Genomic DNA, 17,711 nt, shown 5'->3' with positions numbered 1-17,711 from the left:
GCAGGCGGCGCTGTCCTTCTGTCAGACCGGTCAGTGGAGTAGCGGAGTGACAGCGGTCACTTCGGCTCTGCCGGGGGGCGTGCGTTAGGATAGAGGTGTCAGGCCACCTTTGCGTTAAATGCCCCTGCAACTCGGTCAGTCGGTGCGGCGATTTAGTCAGGGTTGCTTCTTAGCGAAGCCAAGGCCTCGGGCGAGCCGGAGATGTGTCCGTCGTTAAAAGGGGGGCCTCGGGCGAGACGGAAGTCCCTCGAGGTCGGCTGCCCAAGTCCGAGGCTAGGCTCGGGTGAAGCGTGATCGAGTCACTCGTATGGACTGATCCCTGACTTAATCGCACCCATCAGGCCTCTGCAGCTTTATGCTGATGGGGGTTACCAGCTGAGAATTAGGCGTAATGAGGGTACCCCTAATTATGGTCCCCGACAGTGGTACGTGTCTGATGACTAACGATATACGAGAAAATTTCTTCTGATATGTGTGGAACGTGATCTCCAATGATGAGACCATGCAAATCGTAACATATATCGAAGTTTGCATGATACTGATGGTTGCAATGTAGTGGTAAAACAGATAGATTATAAATAACAAAATTTATGTATGGCCAGAATCACAAATTGGTTATAAAATATTTTCTCATAACGATACAACACACATTTTGTATATAAGTTATTTTGTATATAAGTTATCATAGTATACTGGTATTATTTATTCATGTTGTAACACACGGGCATTCAGCTAGTTAATTATTTAAATTTCAAAATTAGTGGTCTCATAAGTTAATTATAATAACACAAATTTATCGGACTACATTGTTTATTTTTTCTGTTGTCGAGCACAAGAATAATATTATAAATTTTGGGACTACTTACGAGATCACATGTTTATGGGACTACTTATGTTTTAAAAAAAAATATTATAAATTTTTCTTGAAACTATTAATTACAAATTACATGTTTACGAAAACACTTTACCGGAATTTTTAATATACATTTGTTCTTTTTTTATTTGATCACATGTTTATGGGACCACTCGAGCCACCATCCAGCCATGTGCCAGGTGGGTACACACCACTCTCGCCATCTCTCCACTCTCAGTTGTAAAGCCCAAAATCGGTAGAAAATAAAATGAAATAGTAAAATAAAAAAAAATAAAAATATCGATAATAGTGTTCTAGAATTTTTGAAAGCCTTTGGAGAATTTACTAGATCTTTCCTATTCATAATCAATTAATAATGTTAATTTAGTTAAATAACCACTAAATAAATAATGGGGTGTTGCATCTCTTGCTTATAATTCCTGGTGATACATCCGATTGAAATAAGGTAACGTGATTTAAATTGATCTCAAAATTTTAAAGAAAATATAAAATAGAATGTGAGGAGAGAAATTGTGATTAAATTTCTTTATTACTAGATAATAGGAAGGAGAATAAATACTAATAGGGAAAATAATAGTGTTAATAACCATGATTGGATCATATTTGATATGAGGAAATCTGAATTTAAAATAGTAATTAGAATTTGAGTTGAATGGTGGAAATTTGAAATAGAAATTGAAAATGTGAAAGAAATAAAAATAGGGAATAGGAAACCGGCCCAATCACAAAGCCCACCTTCCCTTTTGCAGCATAGCCCACGTCCTTCCCATTGTTATATGTTTTCTTGCCGTGGGTGATGTCATCATGACATCAACGTGACATCAAGCTAGCAGGCAACAATGGCCTGGCCGTTCGTTCTGTCTCTCTGTGAAGACAATGGCACGTGGGTCCCGTTGGCAGTACCATATCTATCCCCGCCGTCAACTCCGTACCAAAACTTGCGGCACTGGAACTCCATGGATTTCGCATGGTGGTTGCACAAATCTCGCAGCTGTTCTCACCGGTGGACTCATCTCGACTTCCCAGGGCCTGAGATACCGAATCAAAACTGCCTCCTGCGATGCGTTGCCGCGCGCACGAACTAGATTACCGAAGCTGACGCCGGGAATCCTGGGACCGAATCCACCATCATTCCGCCGCACGGACTTCGCCGTGGTGCATATAAGCCGAAGTTCTGTACCCCTCCTTCCCCCTCCATCAGACCCGAGCACCTCCATCGAGCAGAGCGGTGAGGGAGAACCAGAGCGTTCGTTGCGGCCGTCGTGCACTCTGAAGCACTGTTCGTCGCCTCGCCCTCTGCTGGCAACTCACCTCGAGCCGCCCTGCTCCTTCCATATGGCGAGCTCGCCCTCAACTCCCGACCGTGGAGCCCAACCTGGCTTCTGCACCGTGCCCTACTTCCTGCATCTCGCTGTCGCCTCCTGTGTACGCGGCGAACGGACTCCAGGCGGGCGGCAGACAGGATGGTGGCTACCGTCTTGGATTGGGTGTGGCAGCGATGCAGGCCCAGTTTGCGTACGTGGTGCCTGTTTTCCCAATCGGCTGAACGCGTGCAGCTGCGGGGCCGTGCTCCGACGTAGTCTTGCCGCCACCACGCGCGTACCGGTAGCGCCGTCGCGAGGAAGAAGGAATCACCGCCGTCGCACGCTCAACCCGCGTTCTTCTGCTGCTCGGCCGCGGTCGCAAGGTAAGTGAAAAGCTCCTGGCCGTTTGATCAGATGCTAGCGACTGTGATTAGATCTAGTTGCACCTTTCCGGGGTTTCTATCTGTGTCGTCCGGATCTGATCGGGCGGACGTGATGAGTTTGGGGATTCATATAATCGGGACCTTAGGATCTTGATCCAATGGCCAATTTTGCATACCGGTTCAGTATTGATGGGTTCTAATCTGTGCCGTCCGTTTGGGGATCGGCGGCTAGCTTTGCGTGATAACGATTCGCCGTGGCGACTTTGCTAGAGAAACCCTGAGAAAAGCACGAATAAACCCGCGGTCCAGAAGTATATTAAGATCATTGCAGAGGAGCCCGATAAATTTTAGTTAGCCCCCTACAGTCCTTTGTATTATTGCGCGCAGTACAGAGGAACAGAAAACAACTAAATTCAATTAGAAATTGATTTTTGTATATAAAAATAATTGCAGAAACCCATTTAATTCATAGAAAATTCATATTAAATCCTTTTTAGTCCATTTCAGTTCCTATAATTTGGTAATAATATTGTCCATCACTGTGTAACAATGTTCTAGCATGAAAACCATGTTAAAATTTATCACGCAATTAATTTTTGTACCAAACACATAAGAATTTCAGAAATTCATAACTCGCAATCCGTAATTCCGAATTGAACCGTTCTAGTTGCGTTAGTTTCGTATAAGTAATTACTACGCAGTAGAAGCATTGATTATATGATATCCCATATTTTTATAAATTAAGTAACTAGATGGATCAATCTATGTTTATTGGATTAACTTTTCTAATGTTAATATAATATTCTGATATTATAATTAAGTTGATTAAAATATAATCTTTAGTAAAGTTATAATAGAGATTAAAGTTGAATTGATTATTTCATTAGATTATCTTTATAAAATCAACTCAAAACCTAGTTGTAATTGCTCCATCACATAGATCGCCCGTAAATCACAACTCAGTAACCGTAACTCCGATCTTAGTAGTTCTTGATCTCGTAGTGACGCGTAGATCATTATTATTCAGTTTGTACTTATGTTTGGTGTGATGTTAATTCTATCTATACCATGTTTGTTTGTATTGCTACGACTAGCGTGAGGTCACGAGGATCTGAAGAATCACCCTGGTAACTGGAATCTCAAGTCCCAGGCAAGTTGTGCCCTTGATCACTTATTTTTACCCAGCCATGTTCTGATTAATCATAATGATCTGCATAGGTTAATTTTGATGGGACCCAATAGGTTACCTTAGTTTGATTATCTTTATACCTTGTTACCACTGAACTTTTTGGGTAGTACTTGCTAGTGCTTTATGTGGTTTTGGGTATGAAGATACATTACACATGATTATACTTTTGTTATCCATTGTTATTTATCGTTCATGATAAGATCATTATGTTAATTGGAACATGGAGCGACCACCCGGGAAAACAGTGCTACCACAAGGGTATAATGGGACGCCCTTGGCTGATTAATTAGGAAAGCTAGTGGAGGACTACCTTACCCGAAAGGGGCAAGGGCAGTAGGGGAGTGGTCAGTGTAGGGAGGCCCTCGGGAGGATTTTGCTGCGATGGCGGTCCTGCAAGGGATTCCTGCATTGGAGCTTCCTATAAACTGTAGCGGGTTTTCTGAAGTTAGTGGAACTTTGTAAAGGCCTCGTAATGTTACCCTGCCTCGCCTCCTCGGTAGAGGTGTATGGGAAGTCGCGATCCCTTGGCAGATGGGTAACATGACTTGTGGGTAAAGATGTGCAACCTCTGCAGAGTGTAAAACTGGTATACTAGCCGTGCTCACGGTCATGAGCAGCTCGGACCCTCACATGATTAATTTATGGAACTTAAATTCAATTTGTCATATGCATTGCATCGCAGGTGATGTTGTTACTTCTGTTCTACTACTTAATTGGGTTGGTATTTACTTATACTTAGTAATTGCTAATAAAATTTTGACCAACTTTAAAAGCAATGCTCAGCTTCAACCATCCTCTTTGGTAAGCCTTACACTTCACGTGAGCTCCCACCTTTGGCGAGTTCATGCACATTATTCCCCACAACTTGTTGAGCGATGAACGTATGTGAGCTCACTCTTGCTGTCTCACACCCCCCCATAGGTCAAGAACAGGTACCACAAGATGAGGCGCTTGGAGGATGATGCGATGTGTTCGTGAGAGGTCTAGGTCGTCGTCTCCCAGTCAACTTTGGGTTGCTGGACCGTTGTCTCCTTATAATGTAATTATTTACTTATTTTGTATAGAACTCCTATTATATAGTAAAGTTGTGACATTCGATCCTGTGCCATGATTCATCATATGTGTGAGACTTGGTCCCAGCACACCTGGTGATTATGTTCGCGCCCGGGTCTTGGTGCCTCAAAACCCAGGTGTGACAGAAGTGGTATCAGAGGAATGTTGACTGTAGGACGAAACCTAGATAGAACTGGACAACCATTGTCTACTTACCTTTGCTACTCTGATTCTTTTCTAAACTTATCTTAATATTTTCTCATCTATTTCCGCTTTACTCTGATTATTCTTATCTTTTCTTTCCAAAGACAAATGTGGATTTCACACTTTGAAATCTTGTGCCTAAAAGTGACCTTTAGGAATAGGAGACCTAATCTTAGGAACAAAAACAAAATTTTTTTTATCTCTATGCACTTGAATGCTTGTTCTTATGATATTGGTTTGATTTGGATCTTTGATTGAGTGTGATGAGTTGTGGAGTAATGTCCACAATTACATCTACATATACATATAGGCATAAATATAAATGAATAAAATTCATGAGATAACTAAACAACCTAGATTATCCTCCATTAAAGTGTATCTATTTCATATAGATCCATTTATCTTAAAAGATTCTCTCTTATCCCAATAGATTTATCTTATCTTGAAAAGATTTTATCTTATTCTGATAGATCTAACTGACCTCAAAAGATTCTACCTTATTATTATGGATTCATCTTGCCCTAATAAGCACATTTATCCCACACTAGTTTAACAAGCATAATCTAATCTAATGTGGTCTACTCAAACAGATTAGTGATACTGGTAGAAGAGATTAGACCCTACTAGCTAGGTGTTAACTTAACATAGCACATTAGACCAACCCAACCAATAGAGTCATGATGGGTTGCATAATCTATCTATCCCCACCTGACATCAAACAATATTTTTACCTACATCTTGTAGTCCATCTCACCCATAACTACTTCAACCATATGCCCAACTCTCCTGATATACATTAAACTCGAATTAATGAGACCAAGACCGGAGAAGGAAAGATCAACATCGACAAGGAAGGATATAACAGTCAAAGTGAATCTCAAGATGAATCAGGACTTACACATTTTGGATAAAGTCTTTTCCTTGCTATAATCTTCCTTACCTCAATCTGTCCAGCTTATATCCTACAAAATAAGTAGATGGGTACCTATACTCTCCTAATCACCCACTACCTCCACCACCACCACCAGCTCCACCAAGCTACATAAATATATATATATATATAAATTACTACTATTTGTAAGATCTAAATGTTACTTTAGTTAGTGGTTGGTATGATACTATTTTAGGAGGAATAATAAGGTCTAATTAACCCCATGTGGTGCTAATAAATTATGTATCATACTGAGAATTTTTGTGTGTGCATATGTTCGGAGATGACATAATATACACCCTTTCTTTACAAATCTCGGGGACGAGATTTCTATTAAGGGGGTAGGATTTGTAAAGCCCAAAATCGGTAGAAAATAAAATGAAATAGTAAAATAAAAAAATAAAAATATCGATAATAGTGTTCTAGAATTTTTGAAAGCCTTTGGAGAATTTACTAGGATCTTTCCTATTCATAATCAATTAATAATGTTAATTTAGTTAAATAACCACTAAATAAATAATGGGGTGTTGCATCTCTTGCTTATAATTCCTGGTGATACATCCGATTGAAATAAGGTAACGTGATTTAAATTGATCTCAAAAATTTAAAGAAAATATAAAATAGAATGTGAGGAGAGAAATTGTGATTAAATTTCTTTATTACTAGATAATAGGAAGGAGAATAAATACTAATAGGGAAAATAATAGTGTTAATAACCATGATTGGATCATATTTGATATGAGGAAATCTGAATTTAAAATAGTAATTAGAATTTGAGTTGAATGGTGGAAATTTGAAATAGAAATTGAAAATGTGAAAGAAATAAAAATAGGGAATAGGAAACCGGCCCAATCACAAAGCCCACCTTCCCTTTTGCAGCATAGCCCACGTCCTTCCCATTGTTATATGTTTTCTTGCCGCGGGTGATGTCATCATGACATCAACGTGACATCAAGCTAGCAGGCAACAATGGCCTGGCCGTTCGTTCTGTCTCTCTGTGAAGACAATGGCACGTGGGTCCCGTTGGTCAGTACCATATCTATCCCCGCCGTCAACTCCGTACCGAAACTTGCGGCACTGGAACTCCATGGATTTCGCATGGTGGTTGCACAAATCTCGCAGCTGTTCTCACCGGTGGACTCATCTCGACTTCCCAGGGCCTGAGATACCGAATCAAAACTGCCTCCTGCGATGCGTTGCCGCGCGCACGAACTAGATTACCGAAGCTGACGCCGGGAATCCTGGGACCGAATCCACCATCATTCCGCCGCACGGACTTCGCCGTGGTGCATATAAGCCGAAGTTCTGTACCCCTCCTTCCCCCTCCATCAGACCCGAGCACCTCCATCGAGCAGAGCGGTGAGGGAGAACCAGAGCGTTCGTTGCGGCCGTCGTGCACTCTGAAGCACTGTTCGTCGCCTCGCCCTCTGCTGGCAACTCACCTCGAGCCGCCCTGCTCCTTCCATATGGCGAGCTCGCCCTCAACTCCCGACCGTGGAGCCCAACCTGGCTTCTGCACCGTGCCCTACTTCCTGCATCTCGCTGTCGCCTCCTGTGTACGCGGCGAACGGACTCCAGGCGGGCGGCAGACAGGATGGTGGCTACCGTCTTGGATTGGGTGTGGCAGCGATGCAGGCCCAGTTTGCGTACGTGGTGCCTGTTTTCCCAATCGGCTGAACGCGTGCAGCTGCGGGGCCGTGCTCCGACGTAGTCTTGCCGCCACCACGCGCGTACCGGTAGCGCCGTCGCGAGGAAGAAGGAATCACCGCCGTCGCACGCTCAACCCGCGTTCTTCTGCTGCTCGGCCGCGGTCGCAAGGTAAGTGAAAAGCTCCTGGCCGTTTGATCAGATGCTAGCGACTGTGATTAGATCTAGTTGCACCTTTCCGGGGTTTCTATCTGTGCCGTCCGGATCTGATCGGGCGGACGTGATGAGTTTGGGGATTCATAGAATCGGGACCTTAGGATCTTGATCCAATGGCCAATTTTGCATACCGGTTCAGTATTGATGGGTTCTAATCTGTGCCGTCCGTTTGGGGATCGGCGGCTAGCTTTGCGCGATAACGATTCGCCGTGGCGACTTTGCTAGAGAAACCCCGAGAAAAGCAGGAATAAACCCGCGGTCCAGAAGTATATTAAGATCATTGCAGAGGAGCCCGATAAATTTTAGTTAGCCCCCTACAGTCCTTTGTATTATTGCGCGCAATACAGAGGAACAGAAAACAACTAAATTCAATTAGAAATTGATTTTTGTATATAAAAATAATTGCAGAAACCCATTTAATTCATAGAAAATTCATATTAAATCCTTTTTAGTCCATTTCAGTTCCTATAATTTGATAATAATATTGTCCATCACTGTGTAACAATGTTCTAGCATGAAAACCATGTTAAAATTTATCACGCAATTATATTTTGTACCAAACACATAAGAACTTCAGAAATTCATAACTCGCAATCCGTAATTCCAAATTGAACCGTTCTAGTTGCGTTAGTTTCGTATAAGTAATTACTACGCAGTAGAAGCATTGATTATATGATATCCCATATTTTTATAAATTAAGTAACTAGATGGATCAATCTATGTTTATTGGATTAACTTTTCTAATGTTAATATAATATTCTGATATTATAATTAAGTTGATTAAAATATAATCTTTAGTAAAGTTATAATAGAGATTAAAGTTGAATTGATTATTTCATTAGATTATCTTTATAAAATCAACTCAAAACCTAGTTGTAATTGCTCCATCACATAGATCGCCCGTAAATCACAACTCAGTAACCGTAACTCCGATCTTAGTAGTTCTTGATCTCGTAGTGACGCGTAGATCATTATTATTCAGTTTGTACTTATGTTTGGTGTGATGTTAATTCTATCTATACCATGTTTGTTTGTATTGCTACGACTAGCGTGAGGTCACGAGGATCTGAAGAATCACCCTGGTAACTGGAATCTCAAGTCCCAGGCAAGTTATGCCCTTGATCACTTATTTTTACCCAGCCATGTTCTGATTAATCATAATGATCTGCATAGGTTAATTTTGATGGGACCCAATAGGTTACCTTAGTTTGATTATCTTTATACCTTGTTACCACTGAACTTTTTGGGTAGTACTTGCTAGTGCTTTATGTGGTTTTGGGTATGAAGATACATTACACATGATTATACTTTTGTTATCCGTTGTTATTTATCGTTCATGATAAGATCATTATGTTAATTGGAACATGGAGCGACCACCCGGGAAAACAGTGCTACCACAAGGGTATAATGGGACGCCCTTGGCTGATTAATTAGGAAAGCTAGTGGAGGACTACCTTACCCGAAAGGGGCAAGGGCAGTAGGGGAGTGGTCAGTGTAGGGAGGCCCTCGGGAGGATTTTGCTGCGATGGCGGTCCTGCAAGGGATTCCTGCATTGGAGCTTCCTATAAACTGTAGCGGGTTTTCTGAAGCTAGTGGAACTTTGTAAAGGCCTCGTAGTGTTACCCTGCCTCGCCTCCTCGGTAGAGGTGTATGGGAAGTCGCGATCCCTTGGCAGATGGGTAACATGACTTGTGGGTAAAGATGTGCAACCTCTGCAGAGTGTAAAACTGGTATACTAGCCGTGCTCACGGTCATGAGCAGCTCGGACCCTCACATGATTAATTTATGGAACTTAAATTCAATTTGTCATATGCATTGCATCGCAGGTGATGTTGTTACTTCTGTTCTACTACTTAATTGGGTTGGTATTTACTTATACTTAGTAATTGCTAATAAAATTTTGACCAACTTTAAAAGCAATGCTCAGCTTCAACCATCCTCTTTGGTAAGCCTTACACTTCACGTGAGCTCCCACCTTTGGCGAGTTCATGCACATTATTCCCCACAACTTGTTGAGCGATGAACGTATGTGAGCTCACTCTTGCTGTCTCACACCCTCCTACAGGTCAAGAACAGGTACCACAAGATGAGGCGCTTGGAGGATGATGCGATGTGTTCGTGAGAGGTCTAGGTCGTCGTCTCCCAGTCAACTTTGGGTTGCTGAACCGTTGTCTCCTTATAATGTAATTATTTACTTATTTTGTATAGAACTCCTATTATATAGTAAAGTTGTGACATTCGATCCTGTGCCATGATTCATCATATGTGTGAGACTTGGTCCCAGCACACCTGGTGATTATGTTCGCGCCCGGGTCTTGGTGCCTCAAAACCCGGGTGTGACATCAGTGCGCGATTGTCTTTTCACATATGGAATAATCGGGTTCAGGCTTACCCATGACGAGGTATGTGGCCAGATAAAAGGTCCTAGATCAGCAGGCCAACAATCGGTACAGTCCTTAATCGATACAGACGGGAGACTTTTCCTGCTCAGAGTCTGGTCTTATTTTAAACTATTTCAAAACTTTGGTGCCTGACAGAGGGGCCATGCCTGGATAATGAACCCATCAACGTCTTGATGCCTTCATTATCCCAGACTTATTTTTTTCTTTTTGTAAAAACATGAGTCATAGATCAAAAACATTTTTCTTAATCTATCAGCGTGACTAAGCATCACTAGCTTTTATTAAACAGGTAACAAGGTATGGTAATCAAACTTTCAAGGATGGTCATGCATCAAAAGTTTAATCAATCAATTCCTATCACCTAATGCAACATATAAGTGATAAAATTTTGTAAACACAAGGAAGGTGGCAAATGCACCGGGGCTTGCCTTGGTGAGGAGGAGAGTCGGGCTCTTCTACCAGGATATTGCAGTTAGCAGCAAATCCAAATGGGGCACCTTTTGGAGGACCTTTAGTGACAACCTCAGTTGGAGAAGGTTCAGATGGAGGAACAGGCTCCCTTCTACTTCCACTTCAAATTCTTCTTCAAGGTGCTTTACAAGTCAATTCGAAGTATTTGAATGCTCATGTAATGAGATGCTATGCAAAATCTCATTCAAAGAGAGGTGGAAGGCTTACATACTCTGAGTTAATCATATGACACTTATACTCATGTTTCTGGGTAGTATAATCTTTATCTATGGGATCATATTAAACATACTTTAGAAAAATCATAGAATTATTCAAGTTCTAGTTGGCCAATTACTGTTTAACACTAGGTATGGTTCAAGTTTGTTTTAACCCTAAATTAGTACCAAGGTTAAGGTTTTAAATACATATACCTAGCTAGTTTGTGGTTCTCTAGGTAAATCAACACTAAACAGGCTAAGATTTTTACCAGGAGCTATTCTAAAGGTATATAATTTTCCCACAAATTTTCATGATTTTTGGACCTACAGTTTTATTTCTAAAACTTTTTTAAGCCTCTTAAAGGTACTTTTAAATAAATCAAAAATCTACCAGTTGCTGCAAAAATCCTATAGCTAATTTTTACAGGAACTACAGGCTTTCATGGACTCTGGAAAATTTGTTTCACTATGTTATAATTTTTCTACATTTTCTAGTGTAAGTTATTTGTTGTCGGGTAAAAGAAAAAGAAAAATGACTTAACAATGATGGGCTGAAACTTATGGGCTCGACCCATGCACACAGGGAAAACAGCCGCGCACAGGCCGTCTGCGATCGTATATGGAATTCTTACTAACATCCCCTCGTAAGATCAGTTAACAGCAGAAAAGTCTGGCGCCCTAGTTTCTTGTTTCACTGACATCTACGCCGAGACCCTCCTCTATTCCTTCATTTGAGAGTCCCGGTCCTTTACCCACAGTAACCCAGGTCGAACGCCTGGCCATGGCACCAGCGTTCGCCACCGGTGACCTACTCTATTGGAAATAAATATTCCCGCACCAACTTTGGCCTTAGTTGACTAATCCCGTGAGGCCTTGTTCGTTTCCGTCGGATTGCACCCGAAATCGTTCTAGCTAATCAAAGTTTATATAAATTAGAGAAACAATTCGGTCAGGAATCGTTCCGACCCATCAACCCGGCAGAAACGAACAAGGTCTGAACCGGATTGATCTGTGCTGATCTTGAACCCCGTCTACATCCGACGACAGGAGGAGCGCAACCTTGGTTAAGCTACGCCCAAGGCCATATGGCAGTAGCGTTTAAACATAACGGTGTAAAAGCACTAATGCTTGAACCAAATTACGATGCTCACCCGGACCCGATCGAGCAGGACGCGAACAATCCGGTCGACGTTGAGGATAATTCACGGCGCCCCCCCACCGGCGTTCCAAGAGATGGGCTGAGGTAGGGTTCACAAAAAAGTTACCCTACAAAGGAAAATGGCCACGATGGGAAGAAAAGTCTGCCGACGTGGTCACCACTTTTGGAGCATCAATGAGCAAAGAGTTTTTAGGAGGGGTAAGGTAAGTATGAACTAGTTTATGAAGATGGCACACCATTATCTTCAGTTATGGGTTCTGAAAATGGCAAGGACACACCTCACTACTCCAAGCCTTTTAACACAAGTGAGCAGGGTATAAGTTTTTTTCCTGGACGCAATGGGATTTTAGGGGTGGGGGGGGGGGGGGGGGGGAGAAACTCCAAGGATTATTAGCTACATGCTGAGGAGCATGTGGACACACGTCACACCCCACCAGCCCATGCTAGCCCAACACAGGAAAAAGGAGGGGGAGTCGGAAACCAGTTGCTGCATGTTGGCCAGGAAGACATCCGATAGGTAGCAGAGTCACCAATTGAGATAAGGCTAAACTGAAAAAATTTCACCTTCTATGCATTAAAATGCCTCCCACGTTATCCCCCCCATTTCTTTGAGTTCAAATTGTTCTTATCTTCAACCGGTCTAGAATCACCTGGAGGGAGTAGTAGTCAGGGATTTTTTTACAGATATTTTTCTGTTTTCTGGACTCAGCCACATTAGCTCGACTTCCTTATCAGAACCAGCCATTAAAGCCTGACAGAGTCATTTCGCGACTCCTTTTCTCCTAAGTTTATATGCTACCAGGCCCAGATGACTTAAAGGAATTTATTCACCTATACATGATCTCCCATTTTGCTACAAAATTCTCAGTCCAAAACCACAAGAATTTGCTGCACCAAGACTCTAAACTGATCACTAACACTGAAATTCAGTCTCTGCCAGATACTATTTCCAGTCTGAAAATTCAGACTACACTAACTGCGTTGAACTTCTTTAGTTCGACTGCAGAGCCAGATTCATCTTTCTTTTGCTCCCATTTTTTTATAGGGACAGAGCTACCTCCGTACATCAAACTTGCACACTAATATAAGTTCTTCAACTCTGCTTATAAAAATATGGCTTAATACTCCAAGGATCAAGCACTAGAGAGCTCCAAAGTTGAGCCAAACACACAATGTCTGTGTGCTGAAATAAGACTAAGCCTGAATTCAAATTTAGCACATTAAATCTTTGAACTACTGTTACTGTCAGTTCCAACTGGTTTTAGTGGCATTACCCTTAATCCAACTTGCACACCAAAGTATGGGCTTCCACTTTGGTACAGCACTCATAGCCTAGAACTACATGGATCAGCCCTTAAGGAGTATCCCAAATCTGCTTCAGACTGAAAAATCAGCAGGACTGAATTTTTATCTTAAGTCTGATTTTCCAAACTGAACACTGCATCTTTAGGCTCCTTTTTATACCAATTCCATATAGATTTAGAGCTTCAACACTTAATAAACGTTGTTCTCCTATAGTTACTCTACAAGTTTACTATAGCAACCTTTTGCCAAAAGCACCCAGATTAAAACATACATGGGTCTAGAAATAGGTAAAGCAAACTGTTTTTAGCTGAACCAATATTGTATAAAGTTGGAAATCTGCAAATTACTCCAAATTTCTCTTCAAAACTTGAAAATCTCAACACATGAAAGTTGCTTGGTTTTGGAAACTCTATAACTTTGGTATTTTAACTTTTGGCAACCTATGGCCAGATCTCAGATTTCAGTTTTGAGCTCTAATTTAGGGTTTTGAAGTTTATCCATCTCCCCAGTGATTCTTCCACTTTGATTTAGCTTTTAAAAGTAAGGTTGCTCTGGGTTCTGAGATTCACCCTTAGTACTTAAGACTCAAAGTCAACTTATCACTTGTTTAAGAGATGACTTACCCCCACTTACTTAAACAAAACCCTCAAACTAAGTCCTATACTCTAATACACAACATCACACTTATTGCAAAAAAATTTACCTAATGAATGCATTCTATGTATATCAAGCAAGTTAATGCAGTTGCATATGATGTCATGCCAGGTTTTAGTCTCGTAACACCAGGAGTGTTACATAGCCCCTGCTGGGTTTAGGTCTAAGCTCTGCCATTGCTTGTAATGATATACATCTATGAAATACAAAGCCAAAGTATGCTTTTGTGCAACTATTTTCTAGGCAATGCTACCCTTAATCATTTACACACATCTAAAAAAGATGCCTAACAAGTGCCATCTTGCAAGGGCATCATCTATCCCACTCTAAAAAGCTTCAATAATGGATAGATAGGATAAGTACCTCAGTATCATTCAGATTAAATCGAATTCTAAAGGTCACAGTGTCACACTTCTAAAAGATGGGCTTTTAGACTAAATAAATTCACATGACGCATAGATAGGATAAGTATCTCCTCTATATCAATCTGGTATTCAATATTGGATTCGCACACAAAGGTTTTCGAATTCTAAAGGTCACACATCTAAAAGATGGAATTTTAGACTAAATAGAATTCACATGACGCATAAACAGGACACGTACCTCTTCTTTATCATTTAGTTATTCAATAATGGATTTGTACACAGAGGATTTTTTTCGAAAAACTTGTGATGTGACAATGGAAATAACATGATTTTGCATGTTGTATAGAACCTTCACATCCAATCCAAGTATGCCTAATTAAAAATAGGCATGGCACCCTTACTGCCCCATCTATCCCATTCTCGCACACCAACAACTTGGTCTACTGTTGTCAGTAATCAATCACATATCAAATCCATAAAAATCAAACCCTAACATCGATGCAGCAAACAAATCAACAGATTAGCAATGGGTGTGAGCCTTGTCCCAAACCACAGTCAATACACAGAGGTAGAGGTGGAACGACTCTAACCTGAGGTAGAGGTGGAACGATCCTAGCCCTAACGAGGTAGAGGCCGAGGGCTACTGGCGGGCGTGAGGATAACGTGAGAGCAGAGGACAGTGACGTTGAGGATGCCGGTGATGTAGGCGGCTGCGCCACCAGACCCTAAACCCTAATCTCCATGGTAGAGGCGAGCGCAGAGCAAAACAAAAGAAGATGCATACTAGAGAGATGGGGAGGGCGAGGCCCAGTTCCCGCCGACGCTGCAGTCGGCATTGCCCTTGCTCGCGTCGTAGAGGAGAGAAGTGGTGGACTTAGGACGTGGCTCTAGACCTCTCACCAACACCAACCCTAGTCGATCCTTCTCCACCATGATGCGGGACGACGTGCCTCCACCAGTGGTCGAGAGTGAGCCGCGTCGAGATCATGGTGGCGTCCCAGCGACCGCATCAGGCATGATCTGGTGAAGCCAAGCAGGTTGGGGACTGCGAGGCAGTGAGGAAGAAGCGAGGCGAGTGAGTCTTCGTTGGTTCGAAGGAGGCGAGAGGGACGGAGAGAGAGAGGGAGGAGAGGGCGGCGACGTCGGTTCTAGAGAGGGAGAGGTTGCTCGTGGCTATCGTGGGGGAGGACACACACGGGAGCGCGGGCGGATGGATCACGAGCGGCTGACGCACGCGGCTATCGTGGGCACAGACGGTCCAGATTGATGAAAGCTGGCTAGATACGTTGTCCACGTGGACGCAAATTTTTCAGGTCGACCTAAAAAATCCTTATACCGTCTCTTAGCTCTCTTGTAATCTCAGCTCACTATGCCTTTGGATGCTTTGGCCGACACTCTCTCTGACGCTCGCTTCGGCCCCACGTGGGGGCTTCTCGGCGTCGTCGCTCACTCTGCCGCCTCTTCCTCTTCGCGCCGAGCGCTACAAGTTTGAACCGACCTCGCTCCCTCCGCTATTGCGACCGCGCTGGATTTTTTCTGGTTCGGCACCATTCTGCCTTTCAACCTTTGGTTGCGTTCTTGGTTCTAGGGTTCATGTCCTCCGTTTGCTAGATCTTTGCTCGGCTTCGTGTTTGTACTGACGGCTGTGTGACGGAGAATCGTATTCTAGAAAATCCCCTCGAAATCTACCCTAACCTCGCCCCTAAAACCATAGCTAGGGTGGTGCGGCTTAGAAGCCACATGTTCGTCAGTCAGTACTAGGTTGTCCCATACAAGGATTTCATTACCTGGTGAATTATTGGACCGGCCCTCAAGAAATAACAGCGTGATTTTTTTAGATGATCCAAAGCAGCTATTGTTTCTGTAGGGAACAATCGTTGAGCGACTCCAATCCCTGCAGTGCTTCTTCTAGTCAACATAGAGGGTGCAATGGTAATCCGTTTGCCAGTTGGTGTCATATGAAAACCTAGATAAAAAATTTCTTCAATGTTAGTTTCTATACAAGCGTTGGTTTCCCATCCACTGCTGCATAAAGAGTGCTCCAGCTGGAGCTTCTTAACCCTTATTTATTCTAATTCAATTTGTAGGTCTCTAACCCTGTCTGCTAATCATTAACCTTTTGGAGAATTTCGCTAGATAGAAATATATATGCTATATTTATCACAACCTCTTTTTATCAAGGATAGGATAATTGTTTGGTCGCTGCTCAGTACAGCTCCTTTTCTGCTGATTCCTGAAGGCTCTCACAAGGAATTTTCAGGGGAACCCGAGATCATGTTAATCTGTTGGCATGCTACATGTTTGTTGTATTGCTCATGAGTCACATCCAAAGCATCCTTCCTTATTCTTTAAAAAGGGTGGCTTTACAAAAAAGCAAGATTCCGTTGGGATATCTTATTAGGGAACCCGAGATCATGCTAATTTGTCGTCATGCCACATGTTTGTTGTATTCCCCTATGCACCAATGCTTTTATCGATTTGGTTCATAAACGTCTTTTATGCGATGACAAACAAAGGGTTGCTTCTAAATGCTGCACTTATATTATCTTTGATACTAAATGTGGTACTAGCATGAGCTAATTTCACCCGTACTCATGAAATAGTTTTATCTCCTTGTGCTTGTGTGTTTCCTCTGCTTCGCCACCACCTAAGTTACCTGTTTATTTATGTGCATCGAACGCACAGTACAAGGGAATCAACATTGGGTTCTGGGTTTATACCAGCGCTCTAAACTGTTTCTTGGATTCCAATAATTGCAACAATATCACATAAACAAGCCAACAAGGTTTACCTCAAGAGGTAATTGGTTCTTGCCATTGCTTCTACACCGCTACGACTTTGTGTTGTTGAATCGACTGTTCCGTTTTTTCGTAGCATTTAGCTCTAACACGGTTGATTGTATTGCTTCTGCTATGTACAGTGCTACCTGTACATCAACAAATTTGTTATTTTGGTTAGTTATGATTTTCGTCTGCTTCATCCTATATTTATTTGGCTAATTATATGTTTACACCAAACATAGAGTATATAATTCATTTATAAGAACATGTTTATACATACGTGTATGTAAAAACTGCACGGATGTATGTTTGTATTGAAATTCCCATATGGACACACGAGGTTAATCCCACTTTGCTTGTATTTTCCCCATATGCCTCGTGATCCATTAACACAACTATATGCTTATGCATTTCAGCATATCACTATTCATTAGGATAAACGTGTTTATACATACAAAATAGGTTTCGTAAAAACCTGCATTTGTTTCTGTTTTTTCCCTATGTTTCATAATCTGTCAACACAACTATATAGTTATACACATGTCAGTGGATCACTATATAACTGATATACAGTGAG

This window comes from Zea mays, chromosome 6, assembly GCF_902167145.1.
Source record: "Zea mays cultivar B73 chromosome 6, Zm-B73-REFERENCE-NAM-5.0, whole genome shotgun sequence".
Lineage (NCBI taxonomy): Eukaryota > Viridiplantae > Streptophyta > Magnoliopsida > Poales > Poaceae > Zea > Zea mays.
The sequence above is the reverse complement of the archived record's forward strand: the minus strand, read 5'-3'. Positions refer to the sequence as shown.